Raw genomic sequence first — 23,664 nt, 5'->3', positions numbered from 1 at the left:
TCCTTCCTGCCCTGCTCACACCATACTGGAGTTTTATTTATTTATTTCATCAATGTTGCAAACATTATCAAATGTAGCACTACCAAATAAGACACTGGACCTCATTACGGGGACCCTGTAACACTGTTTTTCGCCACCCGATATCCGAGTGCCACTGGTATATCATGAGCAAATCCCCATTCCCGTGCAGTCCCATAGGACCCCACGGGAATGGGGTAATTTAAGCACTGGAACCGTTGTGAACGTTGCCGGTGCTTCAGTGAAAACACTGTGGGTAGGGGCCTGAATTCCGTGCCCCTACCAGCAAACTCAAACGGTGCCGGTACATTGTTACCGGCACCCTTATTTCCAGACTGCCAAACTTCTAATGAGGCCCACTGTGTTTTCTGTAAGAGACCTTCGTCTATAAGGGTTTTCTATCTGTAAGAGCACAAACATCAACTTTGCCTTTGGCCTCTGTCACTCAACGATAAAGCATGATGTTAGCATGAGACATAAGATGTTATATGAACATTTTGTGATTAATTTAAAAGTATCTGTATTTGTTCTATTTGTTTTAAATGCACATAATTCAATGTCAAATGTTAAATAAAATGACTAACGTAAAACAATGATTAATAGCAAATGCATGGCAGTTGCAAGGTTTCATACTTTAGTGCTGAGTGACAGAGGCCAAAGTCAAATTTGAGGTTTTTGTTTTAGCACATAATCAAATTCATAGAAAATATATTACAATACAGACAAAGCACAAATTGTTCTTTCTGGTGGATTTTTCCTTATCTTTGATATTTATCTCCCAGCGCAGCTGCTCTTTGGAAACCTATCCGCTGCCAGGGGTGCAAAGTGGCTGCCCGTCGGCTCCAACCAATGCTCCTAATTGCCCCATCTCAGATATGATGTTGGGGCCAGTATATATAGAGTTGCCACACCCTGTGACCTTAGTTCCACCCTTTATCACTAGCATTCTGATGCTGAGGCACTGCAGAACCAAGGTGTACTAGCTATCCACCAAGAGGGGCAGGTAGGGAGGGCAATGAGGAAATCTGTGGAGGGAACCTCCATCAGAAAGACAATTTCTGGAAGGTACGTAATTAATTCTTCTAATGGATTAATTATTTCCTCCCACGGATTACACACCTTTCATGGACTCCAATAGCAGTATGCAGACCTGGAGGAGGGAGGATAGCAAGGATACCACCTAAACAAGAAAACCTTGAAGAACATCCTGAGCAGTCTGAGAAGCCAAGCAGTATTGTTTAGAAAATGTGTGCAAAGAAGCCCGCATGGCAGCCTGGCAAATGTCCAGAACAGGGACCTCACATTGCAGAGCTGAATTGACAGACAGCCCTCTTGTGGAATGTCCCCTGAGGCCTTCAGGTACCTTACCAACCAGATCATAACCTTCTGAGACATAAATGATCCACCTTGACAGGGTGTTTGGTCTCAGCCCTGCCAGCACGAAAAGTAGCATAAGCGACAAAAAGCTGGTCATTTTTCCCAGCCTCTCTGATCCAAGAGACATAATAGCTGCACCAGGTCCAACCAATGGAATTACTCCTCTGCCTTGGAAGGGTGAGGAGAAGGAGTAAAGAAGTCAAGAAGATGGATCTTTTGAGAGAGATAGAAATCAGGGCTCAACTCTAAACCTCACCTTCTCCTTGTAGAGAACCAAGTAGCAAGGTTTAACTGACAATACCTGGAGCTCATTCACCCAGCTACCAGAGGTTATGGCAACCAGGAAAATAACCTTAAGGGTGAGTAATCGTAACAAACAAGAATGCAGGTGCTCAAACGGAGCACGCATGAGAAACATTAATACAAATTAAAATCTGACACCGGAACAATAGACTGGTGTGGGAGGAAACTGATTGCACAGACCCCGTTGGAATTGTACAGACCATCAGGATTATGAAAAAGGAGCCCTGCTTCAAGATTCTCTTGAAAACCAGAATGGCAGGCAGTTACCCCTTCACCGTGCCATTCTGTAGGTTCGCCAGGGCTGAAGAAGGCAGAAAATCCATAAGAGAGGATGTGGAGCAAGTGAAAGGGTCGGGATCCCTCTCCTGGCACCAACCCAAAAACCTATGCCACCTCATGCATAGATGGATTTGGTGGCGGGCCTTCTACCAGAGAGGAGCACGTTCAAGACTTCCTCTGACAAATCCGACTCCTTATATCGCAACCTTTCAGCATCCTGACATGAAGGTTTGGAGTGTTGAGGTTCGGGTACAGGATCCATCATTCCAAATGGGGGAGAAATTCTGCTCTTCACAGAAGGCGCCAAGGAGGGCAGATGGCCATGTCCAGCAACTCTAAGTACCACATTCGCTGTGCCCAATCAGGAGCAAGCAAGATCATAATGTACCAGAACAGGTGTAAACCTCTTATACACCAGGGTAATGACAAGAACCAGTGGGAATGTATAAAGCAGTTCGAAGTCCCACTAGACTGTGAAAGCATCCCCCTGAGCTCCCTGCCAAAGAAATCAATTGGAAAAGAACCACCCGCACTTCCAGTTCACACTGGAAGTGAAGAGTTCCAATGGGAGAGCAGCCCCTCCAGAACAATTCTGGTAGAGCTTCCACTCGTGGGAGGTTGAAGACTGCCTGCTTAAGGTTTCAACCAATAAGTTCTCCATGCCAGCGGATGGGCATTCATCAGAGACACTCTGTTCTCCAGAACCCAGAACCGCATTGCATTGCTTCTTTGTACAGAGGTAGGGAGCCCACAACACTTTGTGTGTTGAGGTAGTGCATACTCACTGTGTTGTCTGTCGGGACTAGCAGAAAAGTGACCACGACCAGGCTAATCACTCTTAACTCCCACAAATTAATGTGTTCCTGCCATAAAGACCGCATATGGAAACTAAGGCACAATAACCATACACTATAGTGACACGTCAGACACGAGGTTCAATTTCCAAACAAGTCTGGTTTATTTCAAAGTATTCTCAGTCGGCCGACTGGGTCTCAACACCTCACGGCGTGTGTTCCCAGACCTCCTGAGATGCAAGAGAGCGAGCAACGCTCAAGCAGCAATATATATACATTACATATAATCTTTACGAAGGCAATTCAATCAGCCCACAAACATGTCATTCAGGCTAGGGTTTGGAGATTGACAATCATGACAATTATGACACGTTATGAGAAGTCTTCATTCAGTCTAACAATAGTTATTCTAGCAATGGCAGCAGAGACGGCTTTCTGTTATGGGGAACATAGAGCTCTTGGCTCATCAAAGATATCATGTTCTTAGCAGAGAAACATTCCTTAGTACGTTATCTGTGTGTCTCGGTTGATGAGCTAAGGGTCAGACAGTTCTGAAGCAGAAAATATCACTCTCCACGAAGGAGCACCGCTAGGAGAATATAATTCATGGTTTAACTGCCTTTTACTACAGCGTTTGCAAGACAGGCCGGCACCTGGACTACTGATTAGATGCGGCTTCTGAGAAAAAAACAATGTATTTCTGCATAGTTTGACATTCCTGTCTGTGTTAGTATTTCAGCATTCAGGCCGTGGCCTCGCACTGTGTGTGAGTTTGAAGCATAGAATACAATTGCAAATCGTTTTGACAGAAAAGAAAAAAGCAAATGGCCGACATTTCACAAAATGGACGCCCTCTGGTTACAATGACGATTCTAGGATTGCAATGTTTGTCACATGATGCGATTGGTTTCTAGCCAACGTACTATACATACTATAGGGTTGTTTCTGGTCTAACACTTTGTACAGAGGTAGGGAGGCCACAACACTTTGTGTGTTGAGGTAGTGCATAGTCACTGTGTTCTCTGTCAGGACTAGCAGAAAAGTGACCACGGCCAGGCTAATCACTCTCCACTCCCACAAATTGATGTGTTACTGGCACTCCAGTGGAGACCAAAGGTCGCTCACCATCAGATCTTCAGGGAGACACCACTGACAAAAGTCAGTTGTAACCAGGGTTGTAGAAACAACATAGCTCTTGGCAGGTTGTCCCTCCAGGACCATCATTCCAGCTCCCTGGACACCGTTGCAAAGACCTGCAGAAGGTCTGAGGTATTTCCCTGAAAATGGGACCACTAGCAACTGAGAAGCCACAGGAGCGACCTCATGTGCAGCCGTGCCTTTGGCACCACAAGGATGCAGGAAGCCATAAGACCCAGCAAGCAAAGCAAAGCAGAGACAGAAACATTTTCCTGTGATTGGAAGACATGCACCATCTTGGAGATATTTGCTACTCCGTCCACAGGCAGGAAGGCACAACCCAGGTGAGTGTCCAAGACTCCCCTGATGAATTGGAGGGACTAGGATGGCGAAACCTGAGACTTCTTGAAGTTCAGGGAGAAGTCCAAGCTGTGTAATAGGCTGCACGTCTGGTGCTAGTGCACAGATGTCTGTTTCGGGGAGCAAGAACAGATGAGCCAGTAATTTAGATAAGGGAACAACACAAACGTCTTACCTTCTGACGGGAGCCACCACCATTGCCAGCAGCTTGGTGAAAACCTTGGTTGCCGAAGAGAGACTGAATGGGAGGACCTTCAACCACCATGAATCTCAGATACTTTATGTGCTTTCTGTGGATGAGCATATGGAAGCATGCAACCTGTAAATCCAGGGATACCTGCCTATCCTAAATGTCCGGGGCCTAAAGGAAGTGGGTTAGAGTAACCATCTTGAACTTGTCCTTGTACAAGTACTAGTTCAAATGTCTCAGTTCTAAGATAGGACGACTGGGCCCGTCCTTCTACGGCACCAGAAATTAGGTTGAATATCAACCCTTGCCTCCTTACCAGTAGGGCAGCCGGTCTATGGAACTCTTTTCCAGAAGTTGATGGACCTCTTGCATTAGAAGAGGGTCCAGAGGTAAAAACTGGCTGCCCAGTGGATGGCCCACAGGGTGATGAGTAAAAGGGAGCAGCATCCCCGGTGAATGACCTGTAAGGCGCAGGCATTGGATGTGGGAAGAATCAATTCCTTCCCAAATTGGAATATCTGCCTCTCACAGGGTAGTGATGGTGGACGCCTGATAAAAAAAACCTTCACACCTGGGGTAGCAGAGGGCACAGTGGAGGCAGCAATTCCTCCTCTGAGGGCACCTCTACCCTGGCCCCAGTAGGGGTGTCGCTGCACCTGCTTGCCAGAGGGAGCTTGACCTCTTCCTCTGTGGGCATAGCAGGTGAATGGCCAAACAACCCTGCCCCGGCTTGCTGTATTAGTGGGTTGTTGGTGTTGAACCGCCACACCTAGCAACTGCACATTTGCCTTTGAAGTCATCAAATGGCATGTCCAGGAGTTTTTTCTGGATACCCGGGGCAAAACCTAATTTTCTCAGCCACGAGTATCTCCTAACTACAGTACTTGTGACCATCATCCTGCCTATGCAGTCTGCTGTGTACAGGCCTGACTGAAGGATCTGAAAGGAGGACTCAATGCTGTCCTTCACAAGAGCCTCACACCCATCTTGCACCTCGTCCTCTGGGATGTGTTCTGCCACCTCCAAAATGACAGACCAGAGCCCAACTGAAAATTAGCTAGGGCACACCATACGTTGACAAACCTGAGGCCAAGGCTTTCAAAATCAAAAAATGTACTCCCCATGCATCCAGTATCTTGCTCTCCCCATCTGGGGGCAGAGAAGGGCAAGATGTAGACTTCAGGTTAGCCGCACCAGCCAGCCTGTGCAACTAAACCCTCTGGGGATGCATGGGAAACCAGGAACAGTGGGTCTGAGTGTGCTGGTCTGTGCTTTTTGGTCTTATCTCGGTCTACTGTTGGAACTGAAGCAGGTTGAGATGATAGCTCTAGGACAGGAACCTCCACTATCTGGTTGAACAGCAGCAGGGTCTCTGCACCTTCTCCCAAGATGCCTGTCATTTCATACTGCGCCTTGGTCCAGGAGGGAGCTGAGCTCCATTCTGACATGAAACGCATTTGGGGTTAACGGGGAGGAGGTTCCAGAGTCTGGGAGAGTAGACAAAGAAGACCTGTTTTCTGGTTCTTTTCTTCCTGAAAAGGCAGCGTTCAAGTATGCACATACCCTTACTTCTGATTTATTGTGTGAGTTATGTTTGTTTGTGGCCAGTGGGTGATGTGTGGGTGTGCAGAATGTGTCCATCTATTTGGCAGCAGGGGGCTGCATCATGGAGGTTTTTGATAATGAAAAGGCTGGCTTGCAACATCATCCAGTTTGCTGTATTGAACCTTTTGCAATATATTGTGGCTGCAGCCTCATCAACATGATGTTCAGTGACCATACAAGCCTAGACTGTGTTCATAGCTCCATGAATACTATTTATTTACATAATGGCTTACATTGGTCACAAAATTAAAGGTCCTTCATAGGGTGCTATCTTTCCAAGTTTGCCCCTGGTCATGCCTGATCATTTGCCCCACTCGCATACTATCTCCTTTGCTTCTTGTTTTTTATTCAACTGTTTTCCTTGGCTACTATGCCTTGCCCTATTCCAAATAGGGTGTCCTCTGACTCTTCCCCTTCCAACTTCCTGTAACACTTCCTTGTGTAGAGGCACTTTATAAATGCCATATCATATCATAATCTCTCCAACCCACATGTTTACTCTGAATTCTCTATCTCCATTAATCTGGGTCTTTTAAATACCTGTTCTGTTTGCAATGAATCTCATTCTATTCTTGACCTCTTCTTTACCCTTAATATTATCTACAGAGCCCCTGGCTCTACCTCTGATGTTCTTGACCATCTACTATAATTTCTTCTCTCCTCTACCTCCTCCTATTTTCTTGTTGGTGACTAATCTCCCTCTACTTACTGCTTTCCCTCAATCTCTTCTGTTATCCCTCATTTAAACCTTTGTTCCTTCCCCCCCAACTCATTGCTGGGGCTCCTGCCTAGATCTCACCTGCTTCTTGATCCTCTGCCCAACTGCTCCCAGTGCCTATCCTATCTACTCATCGGATCACTTCCTCCTCTCCCTCCCTCTTTACCTCTCCTTTATTTACTAACTTCACGCCTTCCACCTCCAGCTTTAGTCGCTGTAATCTTTGATCACTTAATCCTCTCTTTACTCTCCTCCCTTCAATCCTCCCTTCCTCATATCTCCTCCTTCTCTCTCCTGACGACGAGGTCAACTCTTTTCACACTTCTCTTCTGTCTACCCTTGACTCTCTTTACCCTTCCCACTCCTTTGCCGCTTCTCATGGGACCCCTCAACCTTGTCTCACCCCCACTCTCTCTTCTTTCCACTCTAATCTTCGCAAAGCTAAATGGAGATGGAAGCAGTCTCAATACGCCTCTGATCTCTCTGTCTTATCTTCTCTGCATTCCTCTTTGGATCAATCTTTACTTTCAGCTAAATATGTTTGTGAACTTACTCTCTCTCTCATCATTTCCAATGTCTGTTTCAGCTACTGCAAATGTTCTCACTGTCGTCGCCCTCCAGATACATCTCTCCTATCGCCTCTCTCCTCCTCTCTCCTCCTCTGACTTTGCTAATTATTTCAAGTCCAAAGTTGTCTCTCTCCGCTCTTCTTTTCTATCTGCTACTGCCCTCATTTTCCCCACCTGGTGTGTCCCTCCTACTCATTATCTTCCTTTTCCCTTCTTTCTGAAATTGACACTACTTCCCTCCTTGCCCAGGACTATCCTACTGCCTCCCCTTTGGATCCACTTCCCTCATTCCATGAATCTACCCTCATCTATTCCCATATCCCACCTGTCCCGTTAACTCCTCTCTCACTAACCCTTTTTCCTTCCTCATTTAAACACGGTAATAATATATCAATCCTGAAAGAACCCTCCCTTGACCCTTCCCTTCCTGCAAATATCTGTCACTCTTCTTCATTTTCTCTCTAAGCTCCTTGAGTGTGCATTTTATTGTCCTGTCTCCTGCTTTCTTAATCACCATTTTCTTCTTCCGCCCTGTCAGTCCAGATTCTGCTCCTCTCACTAACGTGAGACTGCCATTCTGCATGTCTTTAACGCTCTCCTCATCACTCCAAGGACTCTTCTGTTCTTCTTCTTGATCAATCATCTTCTTTTGATACTTTTGATCATCACTCTGTTCTTCTCTCCACTCTGACCTCCTTTGGCTTTTCTAGCTGTGTCCTCCTGTCCCACTAACGAGGCCTGACTTTTCCTGGCCTCGTTAGTGGGACAGTCTACTGTAGGAAGAGGAGAGTCTTGTGTTAAGCTAGAGATTGGGGAGGATGAGAACCTGAGGTGAGAGAGTTGGAGCAGGCCGGAAGGAGGCTGTGGCCAGAACGTAGAGGAATGAGGCGGTGAGGCAGAAGGAGGCAAAGGAGAGGGTGGAGAAACAAAAAGGCAGGTGGGGAAAAATAAAGAGGCTGTGAGGAGGAGAAGAATAACATCAGAATTAGAGTGGTGGGAATGGGGGGTTGCTCGTGAGTAGCCATCCAAGATGGCCGCATAATGAACAAGCTCTGCTTGAAGCTCCACAATCCTTCTTTCAATATCTTTCCCAGGCATACCTTCTACAAACCACCAGTGTGAGCCTGGTCAACAACCGATATGGTGGCACCTACTACCAGTCCACGGGAGATCCCCTGCTGGAAGAGAGACTCACACTGAGTAAAGGGGCTTCCTGAAGGAAACTGGAGCCTACAGTCTGATCATGTCAACCGACATGGTCCTTTCCTGCACTGCCCATCAGAGTGACTGTGACACTGCGTTGCTCTACGCAAAATCTGCAGTGAAAGCCTGCAGTGCTGCCTGTGCTGCCCTTTCGCCAAAGTCACAAAAGACTCTCTGTACGTTGTCAGCAGATCCAGATGCACATCGTACAGTGGAGGAGCTATGACCAGTGAGGTACCACACCTACATGCCCATGGGCCGGAACCGGGGTCCCAGCTTTCGCTACAACCCCTGAGTTGCGCCAGAAGACATCTGCCAAACTATGAGTACACGTATGCACGGAGAAGGAAAAAAAAGCTCATACAGAAAAGGTATAGTATAAGGACTATTACTGATCCGTACGTGTAGGCTGCTGAATGCTGTCTCTTCCTCCTCTTTCATTTGCTGCATCTCTATACAATAATGCAGTCTGCTTCCAGTCTCACTGATTATGCTATGTGAGAACAGATTCAGATTAATTTAACCGTGCTGTCCGCCTGTGCTTGTTGGATACAGTCGGAATAGTAACAGGGTCAGCTAAACAACATATAGATGCCCCAGTTGCTGCTGCATACATGTTATCAGACAGGCTTGCAGGTGAATCGGGAGCCCTGGTAACGTTCGAAATGGAATAGGTGGTTTGTCCCCAAGTAAAGGGTTTCTACCACTTCAGTATACACCCAGCCGATCTTCTTCAATCCAAAATAAACATTGACACCAAGGTGAGAAAATATGTCACTTCCGAAAAACAAGCCAGGCTGGATGCATTTACAAAGAAGTCACCAGACGTTAATCAATGTGAATGCAACGCTAACAACTCCCCTAAACACTGTCTCTACAAGGTGACTCGGGTAACCCCATCCCAGCCATGATGATTCAACTTCAGAATAGCATAACTACCATCTATCACAAGCTCCACTCCTTAATAGCAAAGGTCAAAGCTTTGACAAACACACTCAAAGAGCTATACAGTAGGATGGGAGAAGTGGAACACAGGGTGAAAGAGGTAGACAACCCCACATAACACATGGAAACTAAGCTATCATCACTGAAGAAGGCAATCCACACTGTACAAGGTGGAGGGAAGGAGAAAAAAAAAGAAAAGAGTGGGAGGAGGAAGTCGCGAGTAGGTTGAAGGTAACTTCAATACAGGAGAAGAGGCGTATACTACACAGAAGGCTGGGAGAAACAATGTGGAATAAAAGATTGAGAAGCATGAAGGAGGAGGTCAGAGATGGAGAGAAAGAGGAGATGGTGGGAAAGGCAGCAGAGTGGAGACTGAAAGAGCCAATGATAAGCAGGCACACAACAAGACTAGTCGGAAGGTGTTGGGGGGTGCAGGTGCGATAATGTGGTAGAGCTTGAAGGAGGTGCAGGAGAAGCAAAAGAAGGAATTTAGTGGAGAAGAGAGCAGATGTATGAGAGGTCCGTTTAGGTGTGAAATCATTGCAACCTGAAGAAGAGGCAGAGTGGAGTAGAGGGTTTGGGACTTAAGACATGACCTCAAGAAAGCAAGAGGAGAGGGGGCGCTGTTGCGCACAATCAAGATGGCCGTCTGATTCCGGCGCTCCCGCTTCACCGCAAGATCCGTATCAAACACATCTGTTTGGAGGCTCTTTTAAGAGCCGCGAGACGGCTCCACCAACATACTATATGGCCGGGCACACCGTCTGAAAATCCTGGGAAAAAACGGCTTAAATCCTTCAAGTTACGGGCGTGTGAAGTTTGACCGCTGCCTAGCGCTGTGGTGATCCGGCGGCTGGAACCACGCGTATTCACCTGGGCGCCGGGGCTGTGGAGGTGCCCCGGGCTGCAGGTGGGAGAAGCCAAACGCGATGACCTCGCGCCCGATCGCGCCCGATCGGGGCCTGGCTGAGACCAGTGGAGGCGGTGAGGAACAGTGGATCCCTCCCTCTTTTCGGGCTTGTGGTGCCGTGCTGCGAGCTGCTGTGGGCAGTGGAAGATAAAAATTGAGCAGCGCGGAATCCTTCTTCCTTGGGGCGACGCTGGAATGGGATCGAGGACGAGGTCTGATACGGTCGCGCGCTCTCTGAGGTACCGGGAGCGAGCGGGTTTGTGCTTCGGTTGCGGGCCTGGCAGTGCGAGTATCCATCTCCTGATTGATCTGAGAGACGTGGGGGGCAGCCCCCGGGCCTTCTGCTCCTGGATCCCGGAATACGTGCTGGTAAGACACGTGCGCTGCATGCGCCAGGCTACAAGCATGACTGGGAAATAATACTATAACAAACTGTATACGTGGCAGAGCACAGTCCATCCGCATTTAAACCTCCACCCTTGCCTGTACGAGCTGAGCTCTGGGGGGATTGCCTTCATACCAACACTCCTGGAGATCGACAGACACTGCTCTTCGCCAAGATGGAGGAACCGCACAGGTCGGGTAAGTCATCCAAGACCCCTGGAAGCAGAAAGAAGGGCCCAATGGACACTTACACGAACACCCAGAGCCAGAATGCTACGATGGACAGTCACCCAGAACCCGTCGTGTCTGGAGAACATGATTTGGGGGAACGTGATGACAAACTAATGATGTTGGTTCAGAACGGGTTCCTGGCAGTAAATGTGAAACTGGACAAAATAGTGGCGACCATAGGCTCCATGAGGGCCAGGATCGACAAGGAAAGCGCTAGAGTTACAGAAACTGAGAATAGAATATCTGTCAATGAGGACACTATTGCTCGCCATAGCCAAGATATATCCCAGATCAAGGACACGGTCAGTAAATTGCAAAACAAGTGCGAGGACCTCGAATCCCGATCAAGAAGGAACAACGTACGTGTGGTTGGCGTATCGGAATCCTTTGGAAGGATCCAAATGGAGAAGAAACTGGAGGAACTGTTCAAATCTTTATTTGGTCCTGATGCTTTTTCAGAACATTTCTTGATTGAAAGGGCTTATCGCACACTAGTGCCAGCCCCCAAGCCTGGGGCACCCACGCGTATGATAATTGCCCGTCTCCTGAACTACAGAGACAGAGACACGATTCTTCGAATAGCTAGGGAGGCCGGCACGCTTCAATTTGAGGAAAACCGTATACATATCTATCCAGACTTCTCAGCTGCGGTTCAAACGAGCAGACGATCATACGAACCTGTAAAGAAACTCTTGAAAGCGCGCCAAGTCACGTATGCCCTAATGTTCCCAGCAAAAATGAGGATTCAGCATGCTGGGAGAGCTCACTTTTTTGAAAACCCTGCCGAAGCCCTCGCTTACATAGAATCCTCTATACCCCTGCCTCCCAGAGAAGACAGACCCGCTCAGAACAACAGACCCCGTCCAGCTGATTGAGGTGTAAGGTTGCATGAATCTGTCTGAGCCTGTGTTTATTTAGTACTAGAAACAGCCTCACAATCTTATGAACAGGTGGGGCGTTGGGGGAGACGGAGTTGGTGGCCATGTGAGGCAACATGACCACCCCTGGAATGCTCCACAAGTTGCTGTGGGAACATCATCAAGTTGGGGGAGACGGTGAGGGAGGGGGGCTGGTTGAGGGGAATTCAGTAAGTAGTTGTCGCTATGCAGCCCTCCAGTTTGAAGCAGGCAGTGGGTTTCATGTTACGAAACCCAGTCTGGGTAAGGGAAGGGGAGAACCAGGTTGTTGGTTAACGGTTAATCAAGTGATCTCTGAGGTGCTGGCGCAGTACATGTTCCACATGAGGTGCATTGCCACAATTTATGACATTATCCAATCACTTCTCTGTAAATGTTGGTTGCGGTCTGAAAATGAAGCTACTGTCATGGAATGTTAGGGGCCTAAACAATCGATCTAAAATTAGGAAGGTGGCGAACTACATTACCAGACATGGTGCCCAGATTGTCATGTTACAAGAAACGCATGCCATGGATAATACTAATGAATGCATAATGCCGGGTTGGGGTAAAACAAGGTTCTATACGAATTACTCATCCCAGTCCAGAGGGGTCGTCACCTTAATACACCCAGGTGTGGGATTCACACTGGTAGTCCAAAAAATCGACCCCCTTGGCAGGTATGTCATTGTGTGGGGTGTGATCACTGGTCGACAAGTGTTACTGGTTAACACGTATGGTCCGAACATAGACGACCCAGCCTTTTATACCGATGTATATCAGATAGTCACTTCCATTGATGTGTCCACCATAATTTGGGGGGGATTTTAATGTTGCTCTCAACCCAGGTTAGACAGGTCCAGAGCCGATTGTAAGGCCATCCAGCAAAACTGTTCTTACCTTGCACAATATCCTATCTGAACTCTCCCTTGAAGATGCATGGCATGATGAGTTCTCCACCCGGAAAGTAGAGGATATACATACTACTCGTCCGTGCACGATTCGCAGTCTAGAATTGACTACTGGTTTGTCTCCCCCGCTGCACTTACTGCGGTCCAGACGTGTGAGATATTGCCCCCCACGCTGTCTGATCATTCCCCGATTGTGATTGAGATCGACTTTCGTGACTCCGCCAGACCTGTCAAAAGATGGAGAATGCCCGAGGGTTGCTCTGTGATGCCGGGGTAGTGGAAGGATTGCACATTGAGATTGCAGAGTTCCTAGACAGAAATATAGGCTCTGTTTGTTGACAGATACGCCACTGTATGGGAATCCTTGAAAGTGTGGCTGAGGGGAACCATGTTGTCCAAATCAGTGGGACTCCTTAAAGGTGTCCGAGCCGAACTAACCCAAACTGAACTCAAACTTGGGGAATTGGAAGGGGCTTACACTCTGACACAAGACAAGGCGACATTGGCCGAGATACAGACACATTTGCAAAAATATGGTAGGCTGGCCACTAGGGAGGTGCAATACATGGCTGCCCCGATTCACGCCCTTAGATATGGTGAGGGCAACAAAGCTGGCAGGACGTTGTCTAACCTCTTGAAGCAGGATAGACATTCCAGCCGGATCACTAGCACACAGACTCCACAGGGGGAGGTCCTTTTGGGGGAACTGGAAATTAATATTGAGTTTGCTAAATTCTATCAGCAATTATATAGTAACAAGGATACCAAAACATTCGCTGAAATTAAGACTTACCTGGAATCATTGAGGTTGCCTACACTCACCGAGGAGGCCCGACTGGCCATGGACCAGCCGGTTACAGCTGAGGAAATCGCTGAGGCGAATAATGACTTGGCATCCAATAAAGCCCCAGGATCAGATGGAATAGGGGCGGAATTGTACAAGGAATTCCATGAAGAACTTGTCCCTGTGCTGTTGCAGGTGTGGGAGGAATCACTACAGAGCAACACCTTGCCCCCTATGATGAGGGAGGCCATCATAACTGTGCTCCCTAAACCCTGACGTCCACCACAGGACATTTCCTCCTACAGGCCGCTCTCCTTAATAAACACTGACGCCAAGATATTTGCCAAGGTGTTGGCCAACAGGCTTCTGCCTGAGGTCCCGAACATGGTCCACCCTGATCATAACGGGTTTATCCCAAACAGGTCCACGGCCTTCAACCTCCGCAGACTCTTTGGGATCATGGCTCAGATAGATCCGGAGAGGAATGCAGTGGCCATATCCCTGGACGCCGAAAAGGCATTTGATTCGGTCTCATGGGCCTATTTGTTGGCGGTGCTGGAGGCGTTTGGTATCGGTCCCCATTTCATTGCATACGTGAAACTGCTATACGCGGAACCTGGGGCATGAGTGCTGACCAATCAAAATATTTCTGATCTGTTCCTGCTGGGGAGAGGCACCAGACAGGGTTGCCCGTTCTCACCCATATTGTTCGCACTGACAATAGAACCTATGGCGATTGCGATCAAGCTCAGACACTCGGATAGGGGTATCAATTTAAGGGGGCCTCCCGGCATATCTCTTTATACGCGGACGACACCCTTCTGTATGTTTGTGAGCCTGAAAACAATATCGCTCCCCTGATGGCTGAGATTCAAGAATTTACTGCCCACTCGGGATACTCCAGAAATAAGGCCAAGTCCGAGGTATTCCCACTTACACCGACAACCATGTGTCCCAACTCTACATGCGGTCTCAAGTGGTCTGCAGAGTGCATTCGATACCTGGGAATTGTGGTCTCAGGAAATAAACACACGCTTTACACAGACAACCACGAAAACACACTCCAAGCCCTGAGCACTAAATTACTACTATGGGACTGCCTCCCGATATCACTGCATGGAAGAGTAGCGGTCCTCAAAATGATAGTTTTACCCAAGCTGCTATATCCTTTTGTTAATATCCCCATATGGCCAGGCCAGCTCTTTTTCTATAGGCTTAGGTCAATGGCGACAACCTTTCTTTGGAATGGAAAAACCCCTAGAATAGGGTGGGAAAAACTGATTGAGCCATATTCCTCGGGAGCCATAGCTGCGCCTGATTTTGAGTTATACTATTACACGGCCCAAGCCCAATTCTCGAGGTACTGGTATGATAAACCTACTGCTCCCCCACACGCAGAGATAGAAACGCTAACCACAGACCATACCAATATTAAGTCTGTGGTATTTGACACATGCTATAAAGACACATGCAAGTTCAACCCGGTGAGTTGTACAGTTGGTGCATGGAAAGCCATATTTAAAAAACTGGGTGTTGAGTCCCCATATAAACCGGAGACCCCCCTTTGGAACTACCCTGGCATACCAACTACACATGACAGTTGCTTGCGGGAGGCCTGGGACCTCAATGAGGAGATGAAGCTGGGTGACCTATTAGTTGATGGGAGGTTTGCGACCCTGCAGGATATTACTAGAGCTTTTGGCGGGGGTCCGCTTAGGGTGCTTCAATACCATCAAATGCGATCAGCCTTTCAGAGACGCTGGTCATCCTTCCCCGAGGAACCCCTCACTCATCCACTCATCCCTGTGTACAGTTGGTAACATCTATTGACAGGCTGGGGATTTCAGGACTATATGCTGCGGTCCAAACACACTCCCCCTCCACTAACATGGTTAAAGTAAAATGGGAGAGGGATCTGCAGATCTCCATAGACGACCAGACCTGGGGAAGGTACTGTTCACTCACCAAACGAGTCTTCGTCTAATTCAGTTCAAAATTGTGAATAGACTACACTTTACTCTAGCCAAAGTAGCACGGTTTGCACCGGATGTGACGGAAGAATGTCCCAAATGCATGGGTGCCTTTCATATGTATTGGGGATGTCCGATAGTGGCGGGCTTCTGGAAGGAGGTGGCAGAGATGTTAGAGGAAATAACCCAAGTCCCCCCTGCACTAACTCCGCAGAAATACTTGTTTGGAGACATAGGCAAATGTTCCGAAAGAACCAGAAGACTGTTTAATGTTTCGTGTGCAGTGGCTAAAAAATGCATTCTACAACATTTGAAGAGTACTGGGCCTCCCACTATGAAACAGTTTCTTAAGGAATTGACATATGTTAATGAAGCTGAAGAGCAGTTTGTCATCACATGTCCATCGATGTGTAGGCCCAAAGACATATGGGGGCCATTCAGAATGTACCTGTGTGACATGATCCCAGAGGACTATGATACTGTGTGACCCTGATGTTTGTACGATATGTATTTAATTTGACGTTTCTGCATTGTGGTAGTGATGTAACTGAGCTATGTATCTCTTGATCACTAATAAAAAAGAGTTTTAAAAAAAAAAAGAAAGGAAGGGGAAGAGTGCAATCTGAATTAGCATATAGACCAGAGCAGGTGGCCAACCTCCTGGTGGAAAGTTAAGACAAGCTTGGGGTTAGCTAGCCCTACCTTCTGCAGTTACTATCATCTAGTGTGCAAGCGCACAGGAAGCCGAGAATCAGGAAGAGGACTGTTTCAGAAATTCAGGAGAGAAAGGAGAGAACCGGAAGCAACAGAACAAGGAGCAAAAATAGAAACGAGCAGACACAAAATCCCACAAACGGTGTGTGACTAAGAATTGACCATGTATAGGGAAGAGATACCTTCACTCTGAATTAAAGAGCCCACAGACTTACTGTTTAAACCAGAGACTGTTGGTGAACCCAAAGATTTTGTTATTGGAACTCTAAGGAGAAGTCATCCTGTTGTTGTGTTACAATTTCCTAAATTGGCCCAATCTTTACTATCATATCTAATAAACCCTTGTTGCTGAAAACCTCAATCGTCTGCGTAAATCTTTCATTGATTCAGCTCAGCTTTGTGACTCATTCAATAATTACATTTAATTTTACACTAATATATTCACAGAATGCCTGGATTCATTCTATCCATTGCAATAGATTACTGAAAAACTCTGTACGCATTGTGTCGACTTGGATTCAGACATCATTCAGGGCCAACATGTTTTTGCTGTCCTATGTGCAGTTAGATGTTTTTCAAGAGAACGGCAAATATACACATTTTATCAAATTGGATGTGTCTTTTTCTCTTTCCTTTCTTTACGTGTGTCTTAGCAATGTGAATTGCCACAAGTTGCTACAAATTACACATCACGTTACTATAAATCTTAAAAGTAGAATAACCCATCGTGCAGTTTACAGCAATCTCAAGTTGTCACTCATCAGGTGTGAAATAGTCAGCCAGTCCTGCTTTTGGGCTCACTTTAATAAAAGTTTAGATGCACAATCATTATGACGACATTCTGAACCCGGGAGTTTCTATACCATGAAAGTACCATTCCAATGGATGATAGTGCCACCAGAATGTTGCAGTACTAAAAGCGACTAGAATTGTGCCAAATTAATGCTGCTATGTTTTATATGTTTCCGTGTTCCCCCTGCCATTTTCAGTGCTGACATGGCCACGCCCACGTCGCTTCCAGGGACACAATGTTAGCGGCTAAAGACCTCCCCCACCAGTCTCATAGACAATTTAAATTTGGCTCCTCTGGCCATAAACAAACTGCAGCCATATGTATTAATCCACCGGGTCATATGAAGTGAGGGTCGCACTGCACTGAATCGGTATTTATTTACTAGAAGGCAGTATTTCAAGAACAAGGCAGTGTTTAATTTGTGGGGGTGTTTTCCAGGACACACTCCTGGCACTTATTTTTGACCCCCGGCATTTATTGTCTCCAACACAGTTTGGCTATGATGTGGTGTTTTGGCAAATGTATTATATTAACCTCCAGTCACATAATAAACACCTATAGAACCAGAAAAAAATGTAAATGATGATTGTGTTTAAAGAGACACTTAAACATTTTTTTGGGGGGATCTGACCACCTCGATACGAGCAGTTGCATCCCGCTGGCTGTAGCCAAAGCAGATTCCATCATTGCAGCAAAGAAGGTAAGCCCAGAAGGGGCTTGGGACTCCTAATATCATATTTGCAGAGTGTGTGGTGGTGTACGCAAAAACTATTATTTCCGGCATTGCTGCCTTCCACTTTTGCCGCTATGCACTCCATCAACCCTCATTTGGTAGTTCCTGCCATGGCTGTGTTTGTTGGCCCTTGTCTTCATTCCACCTTCAAGATGGCTGCATTATTCAATCGAGCACCGAGTGCTCTGCTTCCTGGCCCAGCCGCATTGTGATTGGCTGTCCTGCTGCATTTGTAGCCAATCAGTAGCCAGCATTTGCTGTGCCTTTCACCTCTTACATCCCCGCCTCAACTAACTTCTTTTCTTTCATTGCATTTGCACCTCCCAATTGTGTTTAGCATTGATCTATGCACCATCTGCTTTGCACTGTATTGCTGCCTCCATTTTAAAATCCAATTTAGGTGTGTGTAGTTCATACATTTCTGTACCACTTATCTGATGTAATTGGATTCCTTCTAGCTTGCACTTTTTCTTTTTCCGACTTCATCTACTAGGCCGCCTGGTGAGTTTAGATAGAACTGTGGCCTGCAGCCAGTCCTCCTTCATTCCTTGTCTAAACCTCTGCCTACCTAATGGCTCTCTCCATTTCTCCTATATTCTATGACGCTACACTATCACCTATCACCCCCTCTCTCAAAGTCTGGTAGGAAAAAGCACAAAAAAGACATGTTGAGTGCAAACACTAGACTTCCCATTTCACACACCTATGTCAGCGCTTCCTCTGGAGAGGCTTGCACTGATATCCTCTTCTCTGTCCCCTCACCAGATCTATGGACAGCCCATCTCATCTTTACTCTCTCTCCTTCCACATGCTCTTCCATTAATGGTGGCACCAAGTGGGAAGTCCACTTGGCCGGTTTCTCATCCTCACGTTGCTTCGTTAATGTTTATCAAACTGGCACCATCAGGGTCCACAACCCAACCTCCTTCTCTTTGAACGCATCCTGCCTTTTCTCATTAACTTCCTTTCTTCTCCTGCATCTCCCCTGTCTACTCTCGCTCCCCCTTCTCTGACTGGTGTACCACGCCCCTGTACTCCACCTCAAAAAACCTTCAAAGGCACAGACCTCCTCCACCTGGCAACTCTTAACGCCCGCTCAGCCAAAAAACACTCCTCTGACATCTGTCTCCTTTTTGAAGACATTGACCTCGACATTCTCGCTCTTTCGGAGACTTGGTTCAATGCCAGCTCAGTCACTGCCTTCGACTCTCTCCTCCCTGACGGCTTCAAGATCATCTCCAAGCCTCAACCTCACCGGAGTGGGTTCCAGCTTCCATCTTACCTACCCAGTCCTATTCTTCCTTTGAAAGCCTGGTTTGCAAGTTGGTCATCTCTCCCATCTCCACCCTTACCATTGCTACCCTTTATCGGCCTCCAGGTGCTACTGTTGAACAGGAAATCATATTATACCCTCTAGACCGTATGTATATATATATATATATATATACACACCCGCGAAAAGTACAGCAAAGTACTGTTGGCTGTGTTGGCTTTTGTCTGCTGCTGGACTCTGATGAAACGCTGAGCCTTTCAACTTTATCTGTGCTTTCAAGGCGTTCAGTGTGAATCGGGTGCTTTCATTTCATTTGGCACTGGAGGACGTCTTTAACAGAGACTACTGGCCTGCCTGGACTTCTACAAAGGGAAAAAGGAGGTGTGTTTTGTTTGGTGGACCTGCCCCCTGACCTAAGCCCCCTTTCCTGCCCTTTAAAAATCACGCAGCCTAGCGCACACGCGCTGTGCACCCGCGAAAAGTACAGCAAAGTACTGTTGGCTGTGTTGGCTTTTGACTGCTGCTGGACTCTGATGAAACGCTGAGCCTTTCAACTTTATCTGTGCTTTCAAGGCATTCAGTGCGAATCGGGTGCTTTCATTTCATTTGGCACTGGAGGACATCTTTAAAAGAGACACCTGGCCTGCCTGGACTTCTACAAAGGGAAAAAGGAGGTGACTGTGTGCTGACATTTACATTTATATAGAAGCATACTAGAATACTGTGGGCTTCTTGATGATCGTGTAATACGAAGCAGTTCACTTACAATTCCCTTCTTTGTTATTATTTTTAAGGTGTGTTTTGTTTGGTGGACCTGCCCCCTGACCTATGACGCCTTTCCTGCCCTTTAAAAATCACGCAGCCTAGCGCACACGCGCTGCGCACCCGCGAAAAGTACAGCAAAGTACTGTTGGCTGTTCGCTGGTGAGGCTGGGTTGGCTGGTTTGAGCGAATAGAAAATCTATGCTTCCTTTGAAGTTTTTTAGGTTAACATGAGAAAGTAAGCGGTTCCCACAACCTGTACTTTGAAGCTATTGTGAAGACTTAGCTATACGTGGTGTTTCACAGTTTCATGTGATATTTTGGCTGTGACTCCCCCAGTCAGCCAACTCTTAACAAACCCCACATTGGGAGTAGTACACGCATATTGTGGACGTGCATATGTGATAGGGCTATCAAAAGGGCTGTTACGGCTGCTTGAGCTGGTGAGTGGCGAGGGGTGAGACAACATTATAAAAATTGACTTGTTTTGTGCTTTAACTGGTTGTATAAGTGGCAAGCCTTGGTTGCTTTTAGTGAAGTGTTGTGAAGTCCCCCACTAATTTGGAGAAATGTTTACCTTATGTACAGGCATGCCACCTAAAGGCGCTAGAAATGATGATTTTGACACTGCTTTGGTTACTCCCAAACGTGCTAACAGCATCCCGAGCGCTCCTCGCAGGAACGTATCACGCGCCAGATTGTTATCGAATATGCCGGATATTCGGAAATTTTACCAAGAAAGCCCATCCTTAAGTGTTTCAACAAAAGTGGTCTCGAATGTTGGGCAGGAAGTGCAAAACGTAACTGATAAAGTGGAGGGTGAGGTAAATAGTGCAATAGACTTATGCTCCCCCTCGGATTCCCTGATGTTGGCCTTCACTCAGAAGCATCTTTTGGGTGAATTTGTTGTGCCAGCTAAAACGGGACCGATTGTACCGCCCCCAGTAAAAGAAGTAACCACTGTCCTGATACACATACCGGTAACTACCTGTCCACAAGATGGTACCAAAGGGGCGATGGGAGTGACTGTCGTGTGTGAGGAATCAGAGAATGGATGTGCTGATATGTGTATAGAGGAGGCTATTGGGCCTCTTAATTCAAATATGAATAATCAGGACATACAATCTGGTGATTTGGATGAAGGAGACCATCTATCGCAATCACCAGTGATGTTTACTGACTCACAACATGAGTCCTCAGTACTATCAATTTCCTTTACGCATCCTACACCACGACAGGGCAGGACTAAAGAAAGAGATATAAATGAAGGTGGAGGGCAAGTTGCAACATTAGGGACAGAAATTACATTACAGGCCATGAATACTGCCCTTTTTACACTGGCCAAACTATATGAATCCTTAGACTCTCGTCTTACAGATCAAAACTTTTTATTGAAAGAATTGGTTGAATCAAGATTGATAAATGATCAACGGGAAGTAAGGAATGTCCCGCTGATACAAGTGGACAATAAACAAAATGAAATCATACAAACTCAAATAGTAGAGGTTGTGCGAGCGATAATGTGTTTAGATAAAGAAGATCAAGCCAATGAGGTAAAGGCAATCGTTACAAAACCAAAAAAGAAGAAATGTAAAGAACAAACAAATGGTTGTGCGATGCATCAAAGAAAAGGTGAGGAAATTCTAGAGATAAGTGATCAAAAAGAACAAAATAAGATACATTTTAATGTTCCAGAGCATAAGGTGGTCACATCAGAAATTCCAGTTTATAACATATTTTCTGCTCAGAATCTGCAGTTACATTCTAAAAAAACTGCTCATAGGACTAAATCATTATCACAAAAGAAGGAAAAGAATCAGAAAATAACGAAGCTGCAGAAAAGTAAAAACTCCAGGCAATTTATAAAGTTATTAACCTTGCCTGATAAACGATTGCAGGATAAACGTGCTGCAATTGTGAGAAAATATGCGGCAATAGCCAAAATAAAGGGACTATGAACACTACACACTCAGGTAGTGAAGGAGAAATCAGACACCTCTCAATCTGAACTAAAATATGCCCCGTTGGATAAATTGGTCATAGAAATTGGTAAAATGAACGGGAAACAGGAGGTAGTCAAAAGAACTGAGGCTAGAACTGGTGAGGTTGATCAATCTTCAGAAGTTGGACTACTCGCACTGCCTAGACAAGAGAAATATCTAACATTAGAAGAGCGCAGAGAAGAAATTGAAAAATCACTGCGGCAATATTTGATACAACCGGTAATGACCCCTAAATACATGGATGAAAACCCTCCAAAGTGGTTGAAAGAGGGGAGAATGAATGTGTCTGTGAACGCTCCGTCGAGTCATTTGGAATTGAATAGGGGGGTTGTCGGCAGGCAAGTAGAGGTGAGGTTACCTCTGATCCCCTGTGCTCAGAACACTCCTGGCATTAATAGAACTTTTAATGGGAGAAACAGTGAAAAGAATGAATGAACGGCAGACATGGTAACTGTAATGAGCTGACTCATGTAAGTTTGATAATGCAGTGCAGGGGGGGGAGTTTGGGGTGTACGATCTAAATAGATCATCAGTTCTAAATATTCTGGGAAATGTTCCACGGCTACAAAGTGTGAAGTCATCAGATTTAGCTCAGATTGAATTCATTCATGAATATGATAGAGCGGTGGTTAAGATCTGGATGACATCAAATATGGAAAAGGATGCAATCTGGCAAGAAAGAATGGAAATCTATCAGATGGGTTTCATGCTACTAAATTTGGCTGAGAATTCGCAGAGAATTGAACTAACTCAACCAAAATCGTACAACATGCCTGCAGGTAAACAATGGAAGCAAAATCCGGTCTCAGTCTCGTATTCCAATATGCCTGTCAAACAATCACGAGTAGTCACCTTTGCAGCTAATGAAGTAATGCAGAGGAGATGATAGCTAAAAAACATCACAGAAAAACAACTTGTAAGGGCGGCATCTTGGAATACGAGAGGTAATGCTCATTTGTCCTCCTCGTCTTGGGTACAGTTGGAACAATATGATTTATTAATGCTCCAAGAAGTATGGTTGGAATCTGTGCCAGTCTGGGAAAACCATCAACTGGAATTGATACCAGCGACTAGCAAAAATCGTGGTAGACCTAAAGGGGGTCTGTTGGTGGTACTCAAGACTGGTAATGGATGGAAGTTGATGCCGTGGCACTCCCCAAATAGGCATATTCAAGTTGTAAAAATTACGCATGGCAAGAAAAACATAGCCTGTGTGAATATCTACTGGAATCATTTGGATATTAAAGATAGTACCTTTTTAAATGATATGGGGGACTGTTTAGACTTAATAGCAAGAGATGCCACGACTAACCACACTATTGTGGCGGGTGATTTGAATATGAATTGTTTGGGAAGTGACACAGAAAAACTATCGGCAACTGCTAGGCAATGGAACTTGCTGATGAGTGAAAGAGGTCTAAATATGGTGAATGGTGCAATATCTGAAGACATTCCCCCTAAGTGTACTTGGCGAAGAGGCAAATCAACGTCTATAATTGATTACATCTTTGTTGATAATAATATGTTCAATATGCTGACTGAGCTCAAAGTTTTAGAGCTTAAACAGAGTGATCACGGCATATTGGCAATGAATTGGCAACAGAATGTCGATTTGATGGGGAAAGCCAAGGATTCATATGACTACTCCGTAGTGGTTTCTACGAAGGGCAATCGTTTCAGATGGACTCCGCCTATGTTATCAGACCTACTGAAAATCATCTCATATCCAAAAGATATGTTGGAGCCAAACCTATTATATCAAGAGGGGAACTATCTTCCAGCTTTGCATTTATTCAAAAAGA

The 23,664-nt window shown here is 46.0% G+C and overlaps 1 protein-coding gene across 1 annotated transcript in view; it reads right to left on the bottom strand.

Annotated features, from left to right (window-relative positions):
• VWA3B (von Willebrand factor A domain containing 3B) overlaps positions 1–23,664 on the bottom strand; it is a 2,300,294-nt gene that overhangs the window by 980,601 nt on the left and 1,296,029 nt on the right. The window lies entirely within an intron of this gene.

Source organism: Ambystoma mexicanum, chromosome 7p, assembly GCF_040938575.1.
Source record: "Ambystoma mexicanum isolate Mex_15411 chromosome 7p, UKY_AmexF1_1, whole genome shotgun sequence".
In the NCBI taxonomy this organism is placed as follows: Eukaryota; Metazoa; Chordata; class Amphibia; order Caudata; family Ambystomatidae; genus Ambystoma; species Ambystoma mexicanum.
This window is presented reverse-complemented; position numbering and strand designations above follow the sequence as displayed.